Here is a 25,140-nt window from a genome sequence, read left to right on the forward strand (position 1 = left end):
ACGAAAGTGGGTTAGATATCTAAATTAACTCGGCTTTTCTGATAGATATCTATCCAAATCCTATATAGGGTGTACACGTTTTGTATTACTTATCTGTATCAGAACATGATCTAAACATGGTCTTAGCTGTAGCAACAGCTATACGATCTCCAACTGGTTTAGAAAGTTGCGTGTGTTCGTTCCGTAACTGTACAGATCATAAGTGGATTTTAGTTTTCAGAAAAGGAAACTATTGTGCCGGCTTTGTCTGTCCGTCAGTAATTTTTCTGTCCGCCCTCAGATCTTAAAAGCTACTGAGGCTAGAGGGCTGCAAATTGGTATATTGATCGTCCACCTTCCAATCATTACACATACCAAATTGCATCCCTCTAGCCTCAGTAGTTTTGATTTTATTTAAAGTTAAAATTAGCTATAATCGTGCTTCTGGCAACGATATAGGATAGGCCACCACCGGTCCGTGGTTAAAGTTTCACGGGCCGCGGCTCATACAACCTTTTCCGAGACCACGGAAAGATAGAGCTATTTTCGGTGGCCTTGATTATAGGCTGTAGTGGCTATACAGAAAACTCGATGGCGCCGAAGATACTTCGGAGCATTTTTTACTTGTTGTTGTTATAGATCAAGATGGCCTTCAACCTGCAAGGGTCTTTGGTCGCACGAGAATCTCGCAAGTGAAAGGCTTTAAGAAACCTGGATCAGTAAATAACCAGGATCGTCTCTACGTTTGCCCAGCTTCGATCCCTCGAAGACGGATTGTTTATCTCGAATTCTAGAAACAGAAAATCTTGGGTAAGAATCTGTCATTAAGTATCTTAAACAATAATACTAGTTATATTCCTTACGTCTGTTAAATTTAGTGCTTAGTGACAAAGCGTATGATTCATTCATTCTCTCTCTCTCTCTCTCTCTCTCTCTCTCTCTCCCTCTCTCTCTCTCCTTGTTTTCTCTAATTATACATTTACTTATACTTGTTTTCCTTCCTATTAAAAGACTATTTTAAAAGAGAGAAGAAAGGAAATAAAATAACTACTCTCTCTCTCTCTCTCTCCTCGTTTTCTCTGATTATCTGTTTATTTTTACTGATTCCTCTTCAGGTTATTTGTTAACGTAATTAAAAAAAACAATTAAAAGCTTTTCATTTTAAGAGAAATAACCAAATGAAATACTAACCGAATCATTATCTCTCCACAACACCTGACATTCACTTCGTATTTTTACCAGACACCAGATTTTCACAATAATCCGTACACTGGGGCAACCGTCTAGACTAGATTCTATTTTCGTGATATTTTCCTTAATTAACGACCAGTTTTTAGTCCCGTCTGGCTGTGAGAGGCATTTGAAAAGGTCGAGATAATTAGGCATTAATCCATGACATTTCATTTGATGCGACTCATTTTACGAAACCCCGTTCACACCAAATGCATCAACCTACAGCGTCAATAAGTGAAGTCTGTACTCTTTTTTTTTATCATCATGTTGCCACAGCGCCACAGTAGGTTTTGTTGAGAATGGGTGCATAATCTCTTACTAAAATTAATGCTTTGCTGTGGCTTTGTCGTTGCAGACGTAAAAATAAATCTCAGAACAAATGACACACTGCACTAATAATGCCAATTTAGATGATTATTGAGAGAGAGAGAGAGAGAGAGAGAGAGAGAGAGAGAGAGAGAGAGAGAGAGAGAGAGAGAGAGGGATCGACAAAGTTATTTTTTCCAAGATAAAAACCACTGAAATTTCGAATATTTCAGGTAATCCTGAAGGAGAGCTCCACATATAGTTTTGAGGTTTAAACCATGTAATAGCCTCTAATATAAGGTTTTTAGTATATTGGACTACCTGGAAAAGTGGAAAACCTACCTAACCTTACAGATTACATAATTATTATAAAATATAGGCCCATGGCTAGAAAGGGCATATTGATAATTTCGGCTATTTTGAGTGGCTAAGTTAGGTTAGCCTATAGTTCATAGTAATACATTAGCAAACTGCAATGTTCAAAGCATAATAAATAGTTCAAAGTGAATAAAACTGGTCTTTTACTTAACTTAGCCACTCAAAAGAGCCGAAATTATCAATATCCCCTTCCTTACCCATAGGCCTATACTTTATAATGACTAAGCAATCTGTTAGGTTAGGTAGGATTTCCACTTTTTCCAGATAGTCTAATATACTAAAAACCTTATAGTATACCTGAAATATTCGAAATTTCAGTGGTTTTTACCTTGGAAAAAATAACTTTGTCGATCCCTTGATCTTTTCTCTCTCTCTCTCTCTCTCTCTCTCTCTCTCTCTCTCTCTCTCTCTCTCTCTCTCTCTCTCTCTCTCAATAATCATCTAAACTGTCATTATTAGTGCAGTGTGTCATTTGTTCCGATGATGCACCCAGATTCGAGGCTTATTTTTACGTCTGCGACGACAAAGCCATAGCAAAGCATTAATTTTAGCAAGAGAATATGCACCCATTCTCTACATAACCTACAGTGGCAATATAAAGATAAATAAAGAGTACAGACTTGACTTACTGACACAGTAGGCTGATGCATTTGGTGTGAACAGGGTTTCGTCAAAATGAATCGCATCGAATGGATTATCGTGACTTGACTTGACTCGACTCGACGCGACTTCCTTGGTGTGAACGCAGCTTACAATTAGGAAGTTAACACATCGTCAACTACGCTGAAAAACAAGTAAAACCTGCTCAGTCAGAAGCCGCATATAACATTTGATAAATTTAAAATTTAGTTACCAAATCTCACAAAATTAAAGCTTGGGTGTTTTTTTATGTCGGAGTGAAACATATAATGTTTTTAAAAAATATTTCAGCATGAGATCGCCAGTCCAGAGATTACTCGAGTGTCCCGATAAAATACGAATAGAGAAAACCACGAGTATGTTCGAAATGATTTAATTTTATTGTTAGGTTTTCGGTTTGCCTGGGATAATATCTTTTTTTCTTCTTGAAGATCTACTGACTCTTGATTGTTTTCTATTTTACATCGTACGAAATTACACGTATCGGAAGAAAATACTCACGCAATAGCTAGTCTAAAAAAATTACATTTCATGACTTCACTTCCCAATGAAATTCAGTTAACGGTTCTAAAACACATAACGTTAATATTGTATTTTTAACTAATGATATCCATTTCATGATCCCTAGTGAATGCTTCATGGTATTATAATCCATGAGCATGATAGAGAAAAATTTCTGATACACCATAATGGGATCTAGGTAATTAAATTTTTACCATCGTCTCCAATGCTTTGATAATCACTATTGTTCTCGTAATTATAGCAGGTTAAGGTCATCAAAAGTAGTCTGCATAATATGAGAATATCCTTTTCTAATTTGTAACATCAAGCTGAGGATGATTTTGCTTCAAATACTGATCATAATAATTTTTTTTAATTCTTTGAAAAAAATCTGGAAGTACCATAGAAATATCAACTCAGTTTTTTTATATAAAAACCATTTTACTATCACCATTTCCTCTGAGACCTTAAACAAACAAAGAACCTGTTTGTAAATGAACACACCCCAAGGAATTCACAAGAAGAAGACAATTCTATAAGATAAAAGCGGCCGTCATATCATTTATCTAAAGCTATTTTTTATATCTATTTATATTTTTTTGCGTATTTTTATTTTTGTATTTGTTTATATCTGTATTTTAATTTTTATTTGATTTTTGTTGTTATTTTTAATTTATAATATTTTTATAACATAAATCAATACGAAAATTTTTTACGAGTTATCTCATGCATAACATAAGGGCGTCAAATGCATTAACCAGGAATATTGCGGTAATTGTCATAATTGTAATGAAAGCATATGGCCAGAATAACAACCTACTACGTTTTAATTAAGCAGTTGTTGATTGACTCTATAATGCAAAGGACATCACAGAATGCAAAGGACATACTTCAACCCTTGATCAAAGAAAATTCACCCTTTCTATTACTGTTTCTTATAAAAGCTTTCTTTGAATATCCTAATGCATAATTAAGGCGCAAGGCTGCTGTCCCCAATCCCCCCCCTTAATTCTCTCTCTCTCTCTCTCTCTCTCTCTCTCTCTCTCTCTCTCTCTCTCTCTCTCTCTCTCTCTCTCTCTCTGTGTAATATTAAGAGAATAATCTTCCACGTCAACTTTTACTGAAATAAATTCAGCCCTTTCGGGTCGGTTCATAGCGCCCTCATAAGTCGTCAAAACGGTCGAGATGAAACGTAAGACCTCATTCATAATTGCTGTAAGCTCATTCATGGAATGAGCCTAGTTCTCCCATGATCATCGTCCCTACTTCAGGTAATGAGCTGGGCGTCGAATCCATATTTCCTCCGGGTAGGAGGATCTAATCTCTTCGAGTCCTTCTATTTTTAGGACACATCCCTGGAGATGCTGATTACACAGACTGCTGTTAATTATGCTCGTGGGACTCATTTCTCCTATCAGTGAATATACGAGGTGTTTTTTTTTTTATCTTTTATTATTTTTTGAGAGATGTTTTTCATGTCCATTTCCCCTCACTTGGTGAGGATTTATATTACCAGGATATTAGGTAATATTTTAATCTCCGTGGTCTTTATAGTGCAGATATCAGAATAATATTTATGGCTTATGAAGTGTTTTTTCTTTTAACTCTTGATTATAATAATAATAAAAAAACGCATTTTTCCAGTTATTAAACGTGACAACGAGGCTACACGCGACTACAGCAGATTGTATGTTTCTGTTATTGTAATATATTGTAAGATGCCGTTTGTCAAAGAAAACAAGGCTTCTGGCCCACAGAGAACTGATTTATTCGATCACTGAACGCAAAACCTAGTTCTCCAAAATTCTGCAGATATCTGACATTGCTAATGAACAAAACATTTACCTGATCAACGCCCGGCCTGCAATACCATGACTTTTTTTATCATGTGCCATGTTGTTACCTTTGCACCCGCAGATGACCAACTAGATTTTATAGACTTTTTCATTTAGTAACAAACAAAATGAAAGGGATTTCTATGCTTTAAAATAATTTTTATCAAATAAGCAATATTGAAGTAATTACTTCAGGTTATCTCAACACATCTGACAAACATTAATAAGGAGAAGTTTGTTCTAGAAAATACGTATGCCTACATAAATTTTATATCTGATCATTCACGATAATTTGATTCAGTGCATGTAAGAGTATCTTTTAGGTGAAATGGTTACAGATTTGAATACATACCGGCAATAGCTAAGAGAACATAATTGTAATGATAAGTTATTTTGTTCTGTATCCATAAATACAGCTGTTTTCCCTTCAAAACAGGAGATACGATACGTGTTGAAGGAATTCAAATTTTTCGTTTATATAATTCACTTGTAATATTTCTAGTGCCATGTCCCAGTAATATCAATGAAAATGATTCAGTGTACTATTAATTTTAGAATCTTTTACTTATTTGTAAAATATGTGTATTACGTGTTTACGGTTTACATTAACGTTATGATTTGTGACTTAAATTTTATCGTCGTATGACATTATGTGGCAAGAGAATTTTGAAATAAAAAAAAAATACTACTTTAATTTCATTTTACTTATTTGTAAAGTATATGTTCATATGTCTGGGTGTTTATTACATATTTACGTTGGGCATTAACGCTATGAGTTGTGACGTAAATTTTATCGTCGTATGACATCATGTGGCAAGAGAATTTTGACATGAAAAATACTACTTTAATTTCCTTCATCTGAATGAGTACTGAAAATTAACTCCTAAACGGTGTCTTCTAATGTGTATGTTACGCAAACACGAAAAATTAGTAACGACCTCCTACATCCCCTTTTCCGTTATTTTCGTAGTTACTTTCCATAGTTACTTTTGTAGAGAAAAGAAAGAAATTCCATTATTCTGATGAGCAAGATTTCTCAGGGGCCATTTTATTAAATATTGCTCCCCTGGGAAATTAACTCTTGGGAAAATTCAAAATTCCATCTTACGTGACTCGGAAGAAATGTGCTTTAGATTAATTTTCTTTTTTTTTTAAGACGGAAAATTTTACGACTACTTTGACGCTGAATATTAGTTTTGACGATAATCTTAGCCGTGAGACGAGATAGCAATTGCAGCTTTGATGAGAAATTTTTATTTTCTTTTATATCCTAGAAACGCCTTGAAGCATGTCATATAATATTTTCAGTCTTTACCCTGACGTACATATAAAGATAAATATATAAATTTCTTTTACTAACACTTGAAAATGGAAGGGAAGATTTTATTGTGTAATTGGGATTAAAACAATAAAAAACTGAATATATAAAAAATATTAGAGTTATTACCGTGCATATATTTGTCAGTTTATGTAAATATTTTCTGGGAACCATGAACGCATTCTAACTAATATTCTACAATGCCCAGCATTTTTGCTTGTGGGCTAATCACCTAATTTTGGCATTATTTATTCCATAATTTAAATTTCAGATCCTACAGTACCAAGTGTAACCAAATATTAAGATGGCGAGAAGTGAAGATTTCATTTTGGCCACTGCACTTCATAGCTCTGTTGCATGTGATCTGTATATTCAATATATATATATATATATATATATATATATATATATATATATATATATATATATATATATATATATATATATATAATATATATAACAGCAATACTTATCACCGTGTCACCTTCGCGATGAAGCTTTTAATCTTGCGCTTGTAAGAATGTCTGTGTTAAACAGAAATATTTTATATGCGTAACTGTGCTGGACGAGTGGTTTAAATGTCAGTTTGTTTTTAGACTTTTTATTTATGTTCGAGTCTTTGGTCAAAAAAAAAAAATTCTTTCTTCCTTTGTTATTTCAAATTTCAGTGGAATGGTAATCCGGAAGTTCTTTGAAGCCTTTATAGACGCAAAATGTCATCATTGCAGGATTTTTCCTTAAAGCTTTCTACTTAAAACAAAAACCGATCAGTCGAATTGAACGAAAACGTAATTGAATCAAAGACATTTTGCTAACCTAATCAGAATCAATAATCCATCCCTCGAAGTGTACAAAACAGAGTTGAAGAAATTTTAAGCCAGTCTGAAGAGAAAGGAAGATTTTGTGAACCTACAATACGAATTTCTTTCAAACAGATGTATGTATGTATGTATGTATGTATGTATGTATGTATGTATGTATGTATGTATGTATGTATGTATGTATGTATGTATGTATGTATGTATGTATACATATGTATATACATATGCATATATATATATATATATATATATACATACATACATACATACATACATACATACATACATACATACATATGCATATATCTGTTTGAAAGAAATTCGTATTATAGGTTCACAAAATCTTCCTTTCTCTTCAGACTGGGTTAAAATTTCTTTAACTCTGTTTTGTACACTTCGAGGGATGGATTACCGATTCTGATTAGGTGAGCAAAATGTCTTTGATTCAATTACGTTTTCGCTCAATTCGACTGATCGGTTTTTTGTTTTAAGTAGAAAGCTTTTAAGAAAAATCCTGCAATGATGGCATGTGAAGAATTGGATTGAGTCTAATATACGAGTATATATATATATATATATATATATATATATATATATATATATATATATATATATATATATATATATATATATATATATAAACTCTTATCCAACTCTTCACATTCTTGTTTATTATACAGTCAATCAGAGAAGCAAAATGGCAAAGATAAAATTAATATATCTTGAAACTTACCTTCTTGAAAAACTTCCTCCGTTCCCCCTCCAACTGAAAAGAACAAAGAATACCCTTTGTTAGCTATTTTGATCTACACAACTTTAACAGAAAGTAAATAATGCAACAATATTTGATTTCAATGGGTAATAACACAGGGTAATTTGATTAAAATAACCTAGTGTTTATTTAATTTTAATATGTTTTTCAGATGGACTTCTCAGAAAAATGACTCCAATCTTCAACGCTCACAACTTATAGACAAAGAGATATTATTTTAAGTAGCAAATAAATATTTCTCGTCTTATTTTCTTATAAGTCTTACAAGGGCACTGAGACATCCCTGGGTATCCGGAGAAAATTTTCGATTCCGCTATTACTGAGGGCTTGGGTATTTATTGTTCTAAGGATTATTTTATTATAATGTGGACGAAAATTACTTTTCATAGTTTTCCTTTCCTTAATTTTTTACTGAATAATTTTGTTTACATAAAAATTTCACTTTAACAGTAGATGAATAGTAGAGTGATTTTACTTCAGTTATATAACCCCAGTTAACAAATAATCGGAAATGGGGAAACCTTAATGTTTTGTTTTCATATTATTATTATTATTATTATTATTATTATTATTATTATTATTATTATTATTATTATTATTATTATTATTATTATTATCATCATCATCTGTCATCCTATTCGACTCGGTGGTATTTATAGTGTGGGGTTCCGGGTTGCATACTGCCTCCTGAGGAGTCCATCACTTATTATTATTATTATTATTATTATTATTATTATTATTATTAGGAAGGAGACCTTCTCGTAAACATGTTTCTATAAAAATTATGACTGCATCCACAGAATTTAACTTTCAATAAAGTTTCTCTATTTTTCTAATAATTCCTTTTCAAAAATTTGCTGCAGTCTGTCATTTTCAGCCGTGTCGACCGCCTTGAGAAAGAAATCACCAATGACCTTTAGGATACCTGAGACAGATATCCTACAGAAAACACTATCTTCTAGGATGCCCACAAATAAGTTTCCAAACAGGACACTCAGCGAGTATCCCACGCTTTCGTTTATTTTCATTTTTCATTGCCAAAAATTGGGAGAAAGAGCTTCAATCAATTCCTGGTAAATATACGTCTTCAGTCATGGGTGTCATTGGTAAAATATGAAATTCATATGGCATTTATATGACACTTTTAATTGAATGGAATATTCACTCGCACAAAAGTACGAAATATCGAATTCCGTTGGTTGCTTTGTCAGAAAATAATTGTTGAATAAAACGCGAGGTCATTCGTCATTCAATTTCCTCTCTATTCATTCCTAAATTATCTCACAGGTGTTTGTTTTTACTTATATTCTTTTTTCAGTCCCCTATCTATTATTCAAAGCGGATGATTTTATATAATTTAAAAGAAATGACTCACAGTTTTCTGGTAAACCAAGGAAAAAGGAAAAGATGATTTTTTTCATAATGATAATTTTTTTTATTCAAGCCAAGAGCAAATCTATACTCTCTTACCTTACAAAATTATTTTATGTACTTAAATGTTTTCGTAATTATACTAAAACCAAAGAGAAAATGTAAATTTTGAATGACTGATATAACATAGAAAAGTGAATAGGTGTCCATGGTTAACTGAACTTAAGAATGTATACCTCAAATTATCACTTCAAGGACAGTTAAAACTAACATTATATTGTTACCGTAATAAGAATCAGGACTTCAGAGATACTTCCTTTGTTACTTTTCTGACCTTTCCTTCTCGTGATGTCGACGTTATCAGTCTTTGTTGTGATATTCTATAAATAGAAGAATGATATTTTTTTCTTATTTTCTAGTTCCTTGATTCAAGCTCGCCTCTTCTCGATTACGCAATAAAGTAAAAGGTAACATCGACATTCGCTTCACGCAAATTATGATTTATTAATAAATGTCAAGAAATGACATTAAGCATTCGATCACTTCACTTACTGCCAAAGACAAGGAACAAAAAGAATTTGGTGCAGAAATTGTATTTCAAAATTTGTAAGACTTAAATTCAGACGAAGAAAAAAAATTGCTGAATAACTTTTATTCGGTAAAAATACATATAAATGACTCTAATGAAATTGTTGATGAAATAAAAATATTACTATTATGTACTTCCTTTGTTGCAGGACTAATAAAATTAATTTAAGGAATTTTAAATCCAAATTTAAAAATTAAAAACAAATGAACGAAATCCAGGTATTGCTTAAAGTTACATTTCCTCTTGGCCGTTTGCAGTTTGTATCAATATCTTGGACTTATTTACCTCATTAATTCATAAACATTTTATGGAGAGAGAGAGAGAGAGAGAGAGAGAGAGAGAGAGAGAGAGAGAGAGAGAGAGAGAGAGAGAGAGAGAGAGAGAGAGAGAGGAGGGCTTTTACCGCCCAGGCTTGAAATTTAAGGTTTGTATTAATATTTTGAACTTACACAACTCATTAATTCAGAAATATTTGTGGAGAGAGAGAGAGAGAGAGAGAGAGAGAGAGAGAGAGAGAGAGAGAGAGAGAGAGTGTGTGTGTGTGTTAGGAGAGGGCTTTTACCGTTCAGCCCTGAAATTTAAGGCTTGTATTATTATTTTCAACTTAACTCATTAATTCAGAAATATTATATATATATATATATATATATATATATATATATATATATATATATATATATATATATATATATATATATATATATATATATATATAGAGAGAGAGAGAGAGAGAGAGAGAGAGAGAGAGAGAGAGAGAGAGAGAGAGAGAGAGTTAGGAGAGGGCTTTTACCGTCCAGCTCTGAAATTTAAGGTTTGTATTAATATCTTGAAATTTTTTAACTCATCAATTCAATAATATTATATGGCAAAGAGAGAGAGAGAGAGAGAGAGAGAGAGAGAGAGAGAGAGAGAGAGAGAGAGAGAGGAGGGCTTTTACCGTCCAGCCCTGGAATTTTGGCCGGATTCCAAAAGGTCGGAATGTGTTCATTTTTTTTTCCTATTCACTTGAAGTCGTCCGTGTTTTCGCTTGGAAATTTATGCTGCAAAGCAATTTTTTGTATTCATTGCCCTAGTGTTATTACTTATGGAAATAAATATATTGATATTTTCTTATCCCAAAATGTTTATTGGGCCACTATTTAATAATGCTGTGAAAGACTCTATTTCTTTAATCCATGCTAAAGTGTTCATGTTCCTTAAATTACGCTGTCATCGACAGAAGTAGAAATTTTCGATGTTTTGATACAGCCATAATAAGTATTTCAGTATGTTTTTTTTTTTTTTTTTACAATTTTAAGGACATTTAATCTAGATTCTAAAATAATAAATACCTTAGGAATGAAAATGATAAAAAAACTTAATTATATTTAAAGGTTATTTTTCCTTAACAATTGATATTTGGTAGATTGTGTACGCAAAGAAAAAAGGGGCTTTTAATTAATGTATTTATGACAACACAAAGAAATTATGTTAAATAAAGTAATAAAGCATCTATGAAAGGTACATCTATCAAGCTATTTCCCTAAAGAAACGATTCTGTTACCATACCATTTTCTCCCAGTTCTTAAAACGACTATTTAAGCAAATTCGATTCAATAAATCAAAATCCCACAAAGCCTGACCAGATAAGATCTCAGCTTAAGTATTTAATCCCCGTTGGGGGTTATCTGCAACCCCTTACGTTCCTTTTACTGTACCTCCTTTCATATTCTCTTTCTTCCATCTTACTTTCCACCCTCTCCTAACAGTTGATTCATAGTGCAACTTCGAGGTTTTCATCCTGTTACACCTTTCATACCTTCTTACTGTCAATTTCCGTTTCAGCGCTGAATGACGTCATAGGTCTCGGTGATTGGCCTTTGGCCTAAATTCTATATTCAATCCTATTCAATCCAATTCAAGTACTTAATTACACGGGACTCTTAATGTCTCTCGAAATAATTTCAGTTCCCGGGGGCCAATGACCACCACCAGTGCTAAGCAGACCTTATTCAAGTCTCATTAGGAAATGGAATTCCACGATTGCCCATTATGCTCGCCGCTAACGAGTTCCTTTATTAACCCCGACATTACCCGGACGCTTGAAGCCTGCGTGGAGCTCGAGGGGGGCCAGCTGGAAATTACGTGACGTGCCTTTTTTTTTTAATTAAAAATTGTAACGGGAAGAGTTGGGGAATCGAAGTGTGAGCGCCCAGCTGAGGTTATATATATATATATATATATATATATATATATATATATATATATATATATATATATATATATATATATATATATATATATATATATATATATATATATATATATATAATCTTGAAAAGATTAACAGAGCACAAAAGATAAGTGCGATATGCTTCAGAGAGTTCGGGGATTTTCTTACATATCAGGGATGAAGGCCATACCATAAACTGGAGTGCGGCAGAGCTGGTTTTCAAAAGTAGTTGTCCGGAATCTGCGATCATCAATCAAACCAGCAATATGAACCTGTCAGAGGACACTGGAATTCAGATGACATCGACGAGTTAATCCTCAGACCTCTTCTCAAACAGGTGCTCCAGAAAATACGACCACCAGACGCGTCGCCAGACGGGAGTTGAGGTCAAAACACCTCTGAATAGCTTAATTTCCATATTTCCATCCTTCCTGGGTCAACGGTCACTTGCATACTAACAGAAACTTACTGCCACACTTACATATGCTTTGTATATATACTCTTGTAACATTTCATCTGTCCATATTTTACCAGCGAACAGGGGCACAGACGGAAGTGCTCGAAATATACAGTTGCAACGTTCAAATTGTGTTTTATGGTCCTTTCATCTTCATATTATACAGTTGCATTACAGTAAAAGACATTCGTATGTATATATATATATATATATATATATATATATATATATATATATATATATATATATATATATATATATATATATATATATATATATATATATATATATATCCGAATGTCTTTTACTGAAATGCAACAGTATAATATGAAGATAAAAGGCCCATATAACACTATTTGAACGTTGCATATATATAATATGGTATTAAAGGGAAATAAAAACAATTACTAATATAACTATCAAAATGAGTTATAAACCCAGAAAGTATTGCAGGAAAAACGCGGGAGTAATATATTTCTAACAATGGAAGAATTAAAAAATAATGAAGTTTCAGAAGAGGTAAAACTATATTTCCTGTCTATTAAAAGATGTTAGGGATAAACACTCGAAAGGGAGCACAAACTTGTTGAATTAACTGCGAAGGAGATGCAAATGTTTACACAATTGTGGAAAAATGTACATGAGAATTAACCTCACCTTCCAAGATTCCGTTTACCAAAAAATGTATATTTGCCTTGCTCTCTTATCGTCTCTCCCTGTACTTTCAAGTCCATGAGTAAACACTTTAATGTAAGCTCACTATATTTTTCATTCACATAATGTGTGAATAAAACAGTGTCTTTTTTCTCTATGAATGGCTCATATCACGACAGTTTTAGACTGATTTAGCTGAGACGTATAATCAGTTAACTAGGGCAATTTTAAATATTTTTCCTCTTCTGTGGTGTAATTTTGCCTCAAAGACCCGAGGTTAGGTTCCACAACATTTAAAGCAAAATTTAATGTGCATGATCTACAAAAAAAAAAACATTTTAAAAAATAAAAATTTTAGTCCATTGCTTTTGAGTTATTTTCTTTTATTTATATAGATGGAACCAGTACTGGTTTATGAGGCCGAATTTGTGGACTCTTATTGTAAAAATTGAAGAATTTTTTTTTTTTTTTGTGGTCTTCAGTAGATAACTGACTCTCAAATTGCCTAACTGACTCTCAAATTGCCTGGTACGATTTCACTGATATACAATCTGGGTCATTGTCGTCATCACTGACACTGACCCTATCATATTATTTCTTGTGAAAACCAACGATATTCGATGGGAATATCTGCGGAAATGAAATACTACATAATTTGAAAAACGCTTTTCTTAATCGTATCACATCTATTAAGATTGCTTAAACAGAAAATACTTTGAAAGAAGTTTTTCAAAAACCTGTGTCTTCTTGCATTTTTGCAAACGTCACGATTCTAACAATAAATACAAAGAAACGATATTTTGGGATTGCAACTCGCAACGGTTGACCCATTAAAAATTCATACCCTTTCAGCTGAATCCATAATTCAGCCATATTGCATATAGGATACTGTCCCATTAAATTTACAAGGGGAAAATGGAAATTGAAACCCTTAAAAAATTAAAATACCAAATGAAATATTTATGAGACCATATCAAAGTAGTCAAGCTTTTAAAATAGTAACCATCAGAGTAAAATGGGCATGTCTTATTTTAAATAAATCAACATCGTACTTAGTATCTTGCTGTAGAAGCGGTAATAACCCTTTCAAGATAACCATTTTCAGATCGAAAACTTTTGTGAAAGAAAGTATCCCAAAAATACTCAGGGAAGTTAAATAACAAAAGGGGAAGGAGGGAAAGGAAAGGTAAGTAGAATAATTACGAACACGAACAGAAGTAGTAAGGAGAAAATGACTAGAAGGGTGGCAATAATAGATAATTCGTGAGGGGTAAATTGCTAGAATTGGTAAAGGTTCCTTTTCTAGATTAGATGAAGATTAACGATAGGGATGTTGAATAGTAAATGGTAATGGACCGTATTAATGAGTTAAAACGTATGCCACAGTCGGTAAAATGAAAATTTACTAAATTCTTTGTTAATACAATTCTAATAACCATTTTTTTTTGTCAAAATTGCGTAGGATTTTGGAGTTTTATTCTTTCATTTTTGAAATGTTAATTCCTAGTAGTTCTTTAGAGACATTTCTGTATCATTTCTCTCTCTCTCTCTCTCTCTCTCTCTCTCTCTCTCTCTCTCTCTCTCTCTCTCTCTCTCTCTCTCTCTCTCTCTCTCAATCTATTTTTACAGAAAATCTACTAAGAAAATGCACCTTAAGAATCTTTCTTGTGTTTATCTTTTTTTTTTATCTTTGGGACATAGTAAACAAATATAACTTTAAGCTTTACGAATTTTTATTTCTGAAAAAAGTGTAACATAATGACTTTTAAACAGACGAAAACATACCAGTAACTTCCAATTACCGAAAACCAATAGCAACTTCATACCATAAATTCAGGAATAATTATCCAGGCGTAAAAGTAAATACCCGGTAAGAGGATTATGTATGAAGCGTCACCCTTCGGTACCTGAGGTCCACCATTCCAAGGATTCCCGAAGACCCGGGAGATTACTAACGATTACCAGCACTTTTATTTCCCGTAATATCTACTTATTCGACAGGAATCAATAGGTCGCTGGGGAAAAGGAGGGCATCGGTGTAATGAGGAAACCATTAATATGAATGAATGGGAACGTTGAATTGAGAAACTGATCTCGTCATATTTTCCTCATTTCTGTAAATACTTCCTTCAAGAGGGAGGTTACTTCATGATGAAATATGAAGTGGTTTCAAGTCCACGTCAACTGCCATATTAGAATCCTTGAGAGAATCCATTAACTCCAATGGCATATAATGGACGTTATTGTATGAAAATTACGAGGTCAAAGGTCAAATAGCTGGGCGAAGGATACAGAAACCTGAAAGCTACGGGTTATTAGGAAACAAATACTTATACACCAGCCTTTTGTGAGAATGTATATATAAACATTCGTGCTATTTCACTCGTAATCAATTATTCATAATAAATTTACCTAATATTTCAGTGATATGGATGTATTATACAAGTTGTTGGAAAAGCACTTGGCATAGCAGAATCCTGCAACCCAATACGGAAAGAAGGAATACAACCAAAAAAGAATAAACTGAAAAAAGAGCAATACCAAAGAAAAACGACTGCTATACAAAGAAAACAGTATGTGATGAGTCCTACTTAAAGCTGTTAAATGAAACAGCAATTACAACCAATTTAAACTTCTGATAACACCGAACTAACGGGCGTTTGTAGAACAAAGCTTGTAGAAAAGTGTGAGGCATTAAAACTCACAAGTAAAATGGGAACGCCACGTGCATCAACAGCATTCTATTATGTGTAGATCTGACTGTCAGAAATAATAAGAATTGGGAAACATTTAATAGCACATCCACAATGAGCTGATCGAGCAACGGCGCCAGAGATTTGAACAAGAATTTAACAAAAACCAAGGTTTTGTTTCAACAATTTAAAATGTCAGGCAGGTACGGCGGACCAGACCAAGAACATTATTCAAAACAAGGATGGAATTAAGACAGCAGCAACAAAAATAAAAACATTTTTTTGGGGGGACAGAAAGGTTTCGAAAAGCCATGAAAATGTTTCCGATAATATTTACGTGCAGGGGAAGAATATACTTCCCGGACAGGCATCTATAAACAATATAATGGTTTTCAATTTGAAAGCCCAGTTACATGAAAAAAGGAAAAAATACTGGGCAATAAACTCTCTCTCTCTCTCTCTCTCTCTCTCTCTCTCTCTCTCTCTCTCTCTCTCTCTCTCACATAGAAAATCTGCGAATTAAATGAACCTTAGGGAAAAAGTTATAAAATCTGAACTTATTTGTATAGTGGTTCTGTTCATAATTTGTCAATTTTCAGATATCACTACACTTAAAAATTCATTCTTAGTTCAAAGGCTGACAACTGCTGCAATGAGGCTTTAATTTGATTTCGTGGTAACCAACAAAATATATTCTATTGAACATAGAAATAAACTGATCCAAAGAACACTATATGAAAGACGTGTCAAATATTTTTGCCTACTTTTGATAACTGTTTAAAGGAGCTAATGAATCTATATGTCACGTGTCAAATATTTTTGCCTACTTTTGATAACTGTTTGAAGGGGCTAATGAGGGTATGTATCACAATATTCTTGATGCCCTAATAATCATGGGATGCAAAAAGGATAACATACAGATTCTATATCTGGAATGATTTAAATATTCAGTTAATCAGTACTTATTAAGTTTTCACACTGATGGAACAAAACCCCGGTCCAGATGGGAATGCCCTAACACTGGGCACGAAATGACTACAATTTTTCAATAATGGAGGGTAATTTGCCCCCAAGTTAATTTAATAATTTTTACAATAAAATCATTAGCGTTTTGGGCGATGGAAATCAGACCATTTCGCTCGCGGAAAATCATTTGGTTTTAATGTCCCGAGTTATCAGTGATGGGCAATTAACCGCATTCGAATCATTCAGAGGAATTTTTAGTCACTCTCTCTCTCTCTCTCTCTCTCTCTCTCTCTCTCTCTCTCTCTCTCTCTGACTGCCTGTCCTTCCGCGTCATTCTGTCACGTAAAGATCTTGAGAACAAGAAAATTGACTGTTGTGATATTTTGTGGATGATTCTACATATCTTATTAAAATGAAATTCTCATCAGATACACTTTAACGCTCGGGTCCATGAGAAAATCTTGCGACATAAACAGAAATATATATATGGTTAAAAAGTTATATATTTTTTTTTAATTACTACCCCTCAAACTTGTAATACCGACGGGTGTGAATGAAATCCAATTATTATCTGTTTTCCATTTTGTAACTGTTTCTTAATATTAAGATTACTGAATTATGTATGTATGGAATAAATTTCAGCACTGACTGAACAATATATGCTTAAGTAGTAAAAATTCACTATAAATAGCACTCAAAAATGTAACACTGAAGGCTGTGAATAAAATCTAATAATTATAGGGTTTTCATTTTTACTATACTTATTATTACAAGAGTGACGAATAAGCGTAAAAATATTAATACTGACTAAAACTTAAACGCAACTGTATTTCCATTTTGTTTATCAAACTGAAGTAAGAAGGTGTTAAAAATTAACACTGGCTGAAACAAAAACGAAATTTTCTTTCATTTTGTTTATCAAACTAAAGTGAAAAGGCGTTAAAAATTAACACTGAAATCGAAACGAAACTGGACTCCCAATTTTGTTTATCAAACTGAAGTAAAAAGGCGTTAAAAAAATTAACACTGACTGGAATAAAAACGAAAATGTCTTTCTTCATCTGAATCCAAGCCTGTACCCGTATCTTTTTCCGGTCTTGAACGGCGAACGTCCGTCCAGCAGATTGAATTTCTCTTCGCCCATTCACGCGCTGATTCCGTTTGCCACCCTCACGGCAGAACTGCTCGGCAAACAGCGACGCGTTTGAAGGGCTTTATAGCTCGTGCGTGTCGCACGCCCGTGTGGAAACCTATAACAACTTGGCCTACGTGAAGGCAAAGCCCAAGCGCTTAGCTTTCGAAAACCGAGCTGCTGCTTCTCAACAGGTAAATGTGGTATTTTGCAAGAGACGCGAGTTTCTTTTTTTTTTTTTTTTTTATTCGTCTGGTTTTGATATTTGCTGTTCCTTAGGATGGTTCACTGATGATTGTTGTTACGCTTCTGTTTCTTTTCTGTTACCGTTTGCCTGTCTGTGCTTATATCCGTCTGTCTGTCTCGCTATTGCTCTTTTTTTGTGTATTCATCTGGCTTTGACATGTTCTGTGCCTTAGCGTGATTCGCTGATGATTGTTATCATTCCTCTGTTTCTTTTTCTGTTATCGTTTGCCCGTCTATATTTCTGTCCTTCTGTCAGTATGTCTGTCTCGTTTTCGCTTTTGGTATTTTGTAGGAGGGACGAGTTCTTCTTCCCCACCAGGTTTTTGCAAGTGCTGATTTTGGATAAATCACTGATAGTGAATGTTATTACTACTCTGTTTCTATAATGAGTAAAAAGACACAATAATGTAAATGATAGACTGTGTTTTTCCAAAATACATAAAGGATAAAACAGGGGAGCTTTCGACCGTTTGCACAACGGTCCTCTTTAGCCAACTGAATAAAAAATACTTGTTTATCTTAAAAAGACAAATTCTTTTTAGGATAAACAAGTATTTTTATTCAGTTGGCTGAAGAGGACTTTGCACCCCTATTTTATCCTTTTTGTATTTTGGAAAAATACAGTCACTCATTTACATTACTGTGGGTTTTTACTAATTTTTTCCGATCACAATATAGTGATGCACCATAGATACTGTTTCTGTGTTTATACACCTGTCAGCCTGCCTATAACGCAACAAATTCATGCTGAAGAAAATACAGAAATGACACAAAAGAACACAGGCACATCCTTGCCAATTATTCGCGGCCTCCCCCCGCCCCCCACAGAAGGACATATTTTCCAGCGCAATTACGAAAAACCACCGCCACATTTCATAATCAAAACAACAAAGGGAAAGGCGAGGCAATAACCGTCACGGTCAAGAAAGGAACCGTTGCCATGAATTATCAAGAAAATCTCCGATAGCTCTGAGAAAAAAAAGAAGATATACGGCACACATCAAACAGCTTAAGACGACATCGATGAGTGAGTGAAAATGTAGTTTCGTAACTCGGAGATTTGGCGCGTGATATATGATTATAGCCCAGACGGAAAGAGAGAAACAGATCGGTATAAGTCATCCAGGCGGTTTTTCCAGGTGATTGGAAGCCATTGCCAGTGAATTAGTACCCATAATAGCACGCGAATCAAGACTTAGATATATATTTATGGGTTGCTTACAAAGACTATAGGAAATCATCGCAATGTTGGGAATTTTGCAGGTTAACTATTAGGGATGATAATCATACCTACGAAAGTGAGTTTTGGGCAATAATTACGAATATATCCTTTATTCATTGCTGTTATCGAAGATAGTATGATTAAATAGGCATCATACTAAAGCTCATATTTATTCAATTCTGTCTTAAACTAACTTACTTCATTACCTAATGCTCGGTAACTCAACGGTCGTCAGCTAACTGCTGTATCCTTCTTTAATTGGGAGGGGAAGCTATTGTTGATGGATATTTTACTGAACCATTTTAAAAGCCATGTGACAGAATTCCAGACACACAGACCCGTACCTCATCATTCATCCAAATATGCATGAGATTATTTTGATTAACTTATAGTCAGGTTCTGGGATTTTCAGTGATTTTCACCGAATAGAAATGGAAAGATAATCCTGTCAATGTTGTTAATTATGCTGTTCTTATCAATAATTAGGCCAGATTCAAGTATGATTAATAAAAATAACGCTGAAATTGGGGACTGATAATTTTAAATAAAAAAAAAAATAATCTACGAGTTATCTTGACAGATAATCCTGTCAATGTTGTTAATTATGCTGTTCTTATCAATACTTAGGTCAGATTTAAGTATGATTGATAAAAATAACGCTGAAATTGGAGACTGATAATTTAAAAAAAAAAATAATCTAGGAGTTATCTTGACACATAATATCTAGTGTATAAATAAAAGTAACTATATGTTTCATACCTTAGTATAATTGATAAAAATAACGCTGAAATTGGAGACTGATATTTTTGAATAAAGAAAATAAATAATCTAGGAGTTATCTTGACACATAATATCTAATACATAAATAGAAGTAACTATATGTTTCACACCTGAAGCGGAAAAGTGTGAAGTACGTTCCATGACACCCTTAAAATTTAAAAAAAATAAATCTCCAATGAAGTCATTAAAAACATTTCTATCAACAACTTAATTACTGTCACCACTAATTGTACTGGCATCTCGTATCCGACCCAAGTTCAATAATTGAAAGAGACAAGTAGTTATTTTACCTAATGGAACTTAATTGAAAAGCTTTCTGTTATTAAACAAAGTCCCTCTCGCTAAATTTGTTAACTTTGTTGATTTGATAAAATGGACAATGCCCCTCAAAGCATTATTCAAAATATTCCGTGTTGTGGAAAAGATGTAACTAATATATCTTTATATTTCCTGATTCAATATAAGTTCCCGGACTAGTAATTATATTCAAACTAATATATCTTTATATTTCCTGATTCAATATAAGTTCCCGGACTAGTAATTATATTCAAAGTATAATAATATTGTAATTCCCTAGACTTTACTATTAAGGTTCATTAGGGAATATCCCTTATCGTCCTCATTTAGCGTATAATAATATGGTAATTCCCCCTAACTTGTACTATTAAAGACCATTAGATAATAGCCTTTATTTTTCTCTCCTGTGCTATTTGAAATTACTCATAGATCTCTTTCATCGACATAATTCTTTTCTCTCCAACTCTTCCGGGAATTTCGTGGGGTTTTATCATGGCGCACAATTTTACCTAAACGCTGAAAGTGGGAAGGTAAACGCAGTTCCCTGGTATCCCATCTATCTCAATTGAATCTCCTTTTACGCACAATTGGCCCGGTGTCAGAATTTGTTTTCCTGATATGCGGTGCTTTTATCTGTATAACATTCTGGCTTTATTTTTTTCTATGGAATAAGGGTAAGGGTAAAGGGGTATCTGCCTCATATGACAACCTGAAGCTGAAATTCAATATTTCTTTTCATATTCAGTATGTTTTAATCTCTTTTCAGTCAAGGAGATGAAATGATTCTCTCATGGTAAATGTAAGTGTAAAACAGTTAACCTTGAAAGAAAGAACTTGCTTCATAATCACTGTCTGGTATCTTTGTTACCACCTGAATATGTTCAGGTCAGCTCCAAATTTGTTCCCAATTTCTTTACAGTGGAAGAACATTTCAAGCTTGTAAGTATTGTTATGTATAGTGCTATTGTTTTATATAGTGTTCACAGTATTGCAAGCGCAACCAAATCAACACTTCCAACATTATAACAGAAGAACTGGTTGCCTTCTTTTTAAAAAATCTACGGGGCAAGTCCACCAACTATTACATCTTAATCTCATAATATCGATGGTAGAAAGTATTTCTCTTATATCATTTTACATAAAATAATATTTACTCTCATCTACCCATATGTATATGCACACAGATTTCTCTGTATTTCCAGATATGTAACGCATTATTACACTACAAAAATTCTCCTTGTATTTTGATAATTTGCTTATATTTTACCAGTTTATTTATTCGATTGTTAATTAATTTTTCTTAATAACTGATTTCATCCTTCTATATTTCCTGTTACTTTGTTACTTCTTTCAAATGAACCCTTGCTTGTTGGAAGCTTAAATTGCAAGTCAATGGCCCCTGTAGGCTTGTTCCAAATGAATAGGGTTCATGTTCTCAATAATAATAATAATAATATAATAATAATAATAATAATAATAATAATAATAATAATAATAATAATAATAATAATAATAATTTATATTTTTTTTGTTTTGCATTTATATCGTTGTTTCAAATTTTCACTACACTTCAGTTAATCCAGCACATCAGGGTAAACAAACTATAGCAACGTTCACTACACCGGCGATCCTTCTTTCACAAACCAAGAAATGCCGCGAGAACCAACTGAATGCAACCGAGCTGAAGTCCAAGAGAATTGTTTTGGTTACATAGCTGTTGATTAATTCTCTCTTTGCTATTTCTGACGAGTTCCCAGTATTATTTGCATTCCAGACTCCTGGGAATTCCTCCTCCAACCTTACAGTGACGAGAGGTGGAAAAGGGTTAAGCTCCCGAGGAGGGTGTGTAAACACAACTCTAAATCTATGGGAATTCTAAAGTGTCGAGACCTGTGTTGGCTTGTGTGTGTTTATTTAATCCCCAGAGGAAGTTTGCTGAATACACACTTTTGAATGTTGGCCTCGAGACGGTTACGCAACTCAAAAACATAATACTTTAGAAAACTCGAAACGAGTCATGTTATCTTGATCCTCTGACATTTACGATCTGCTGTCTTGCCAGGAAAGGGGTTTCAGTGCTAATCTGAGACTCAACCGACAGTATAAGTACGACGTACGAAGGACTTCAGGCGTGTTAGTTGCAATACAATTTCATTAACATTCCACGCAAGTTAATGAAATTAATTTGACTGTTTTCAGTGTTGCATGAAGTTTAGACAGACAGAGTTAAATCCCACGTGGGAAGGTTATAAAAGTTTTATTAATATAAACCGCTCTTTTGGCGTTTTATGAGAACTCTGAAATGCTGTAGTGTGGAGGATAGTCTCTCTTTTCAGTCAAGGCGTTTGCAGACGAAGTACACATGTGTATGTGTATATGTATAGGTATATGTGTATATATACATATATATATACTGTATATATATATATATATATATATATATATAAAATAATAATAATAATAATAATAATAATAATAATAATAATAATAATAATAATAATAATAATAATTTATATTTTTTGGTTTGCATTCATATCTTTGTTTCAAATTTTCACTAAACTTCAGTTAATCCAGCATATCAGGAAAAACAATCTATGGCAATGTTTCCTACACCGGTGATATTTCCTTCACAAATCAAGAAACTCTGAGAGAACCAGGTGAGTGTAACCGAGCTGAATCCAAGAGAATTGTTTTGGTTGCATAGCTGTTGGTTATTCGAGGGAATAACAACGTAAAACAAAATATAAACAGAATATTTGGCCACGAGGAAACTGAAAGAATGAAATGTGAGATTTGCGACAGACCGAACTACAAAAATTGGCAAAGAAAAATGTATTTAATCCGTACCCAGTGCTATCTGAACTTGCCACATTTTTATTAATCTTTCAAAAAGCGGATAGTTCTGAAGAATCCGCATTTACTACTCCAACGTTATATATTTTATATATTTCATGACGTCTTTCCCAACTTTTCCTTCTCCATAGTAATTCTGTTCGAGGAAGGAGCGGTGTCTTTTAAGTTCATTGTCTTTGCTTATTTTTTTTTTGTTTTTTACTCCGTCTCGCAGCGACAGGAAATTGCAGCGTAGTCAAGACAATGGCGAGAGGTTTTTGCTTTCATGGAATGAAATCCTTTTCCTCTTAAGGGAGACAAGAATATTCAGAACAATGTTGCACTTCATGCCAGCACTTGCAATACTTGTGAGTTCTTTTGGCAAAGAAATTCATATCGATGTTATGAGGGAAAATCCTCTCTCTCTCTCTCTCTCTCTCTCTCTCTCTCTCTCTCTCTCTCTTACACGCACATACACACAAGTATGTATATATATATATATATATATATATATATATATATATATATATATATATATATATATATATATATATATATATATATATATATATATATGTGTGTGTGTTTATATATATATATATATATATATATATATATATATATATATATATATATATATATATATATATATATATATATATATATATATATATATATGTATGTATGTATGTATGTATGTATATATATATATATATATATATATATATATATATATATATATATATATATGTATATATATGTATATATATATATATATATATATATATATATATATATATATATATATATATATATATATATATATATATATATATATATATATATATATATATATATATTTATGTATTCCCTGAAAACCCACCTATGAAAAAATACTCTCCTGGTCTACTTTTCACTTTTAAAGCAGAAAAAGATGATAAAACTTCATTACGAACAGAAAAACTTATTTCCATCTCTGATAGTAGGCTCAGTACCAAAGTGGTACTTTCCATCACCTGATGAGTTCAGTATACTTTAAAAAATAAGAATAATATCAACCAGTGATACGTGAGTTGATGACTGCTTTTGAAATAAAGTCCTAAGTCCTGTTTATCACGATTGGAACCAAGAAAACTCCAAAATCTATAAAAAACAAGAAATAAAGGGCACACTACGGATCTTAAGGAGACAAAGCGAAGCATATGCTGCCCAGGTTGCTCCTCAAATGGGCAGTGACCTGGAGGCTGTGTCAACCATTTCAGCCGCAATAGCGAGTGGCATAGAGCTATGTCTGTAATTTACCTCCGGTAATTGCCGTAGAATCCATATAACTAAAATAGTCAAGGAACTTCAAATAATCGTTCTCACGGTGTCTTTTGCATACGTCACGCCATTAAATTGCCTTATCTTGTCTTCGGATTTCTTTGATAATTTAATTTCATTTCCCACGTTAGAAAATTATCTGATATGCTAAATACCAATTTGGATGATTACTTGAGTGTGTGTGTGTGTGTGTGTGTGTGTGAGAGAGAGAGAGAGAGAGAGAGAGAGAGAGAGAGAGAGAGAGAGAGAGAGAGAGAGAGAGAGAGAAAACATCTCTCACTTCGGTTAATGAATTCCACTTAAGTATATCCTTTCCAAGTGATGCAAACGATAATTAGCATTTATTTACGTGCTTTAAACTCATTATCTATAACAAATTTCACATAAGACTGGCTTCTCAATGCCAGCACGTATTATCAACACATAACGACATTCGTATATCTCATGATTTTTTCCATATTAAACTAATTGCCTGCCTCGCATATTAGGAGTTACAGGATCCTGCGTCAACCTCACGTTAAACGACCGCCCCAACTTGATATCCCCTGTCGTGAAACCTCGTTAAGCCTCTCGAAATACAAATG

General features: G+C 33.2%; 1 long non-coding RNA gene across 1 annotated transcript in view; it reads right to left on the minus strand.

Annotated features, from left to right (window-relative positions):
- LOC136826218 (uncharacterized) overlaps positions 1–25,140 on the minus strand; it is a 466,686-nt gene that overhangs the window by 133,306 nt on the left and 308,240 nt on the right. Inside the window, exon 3 of the long non-coding RNA XR_010849552.1 lies at positions 7,744–7,776. This is a non-coding gene — a long non-coding RNA (uncharacterized lncRNA). The remainder of the gene's footprint in view (positions 1–7,743; positions 7,777–25,140) is intronic.

Source organism: Macrobrachium rosenbergii, chromosome 40 (genome assembly GCF_040412425.1).
Source record: "Macrobrachium rosenbergii isolate ZJJX-2024 chromosome 40, ASM4041242v1, whole genome shotgun sequence".
Taxonomy (NCBI): domain Eukaryota; kingdom Metazoa; phylum Arthropoda; class Malacostraca; order Decapoda; family Palaemonidae; genus Macrobrachium; species Macrobrachium rosenbergii.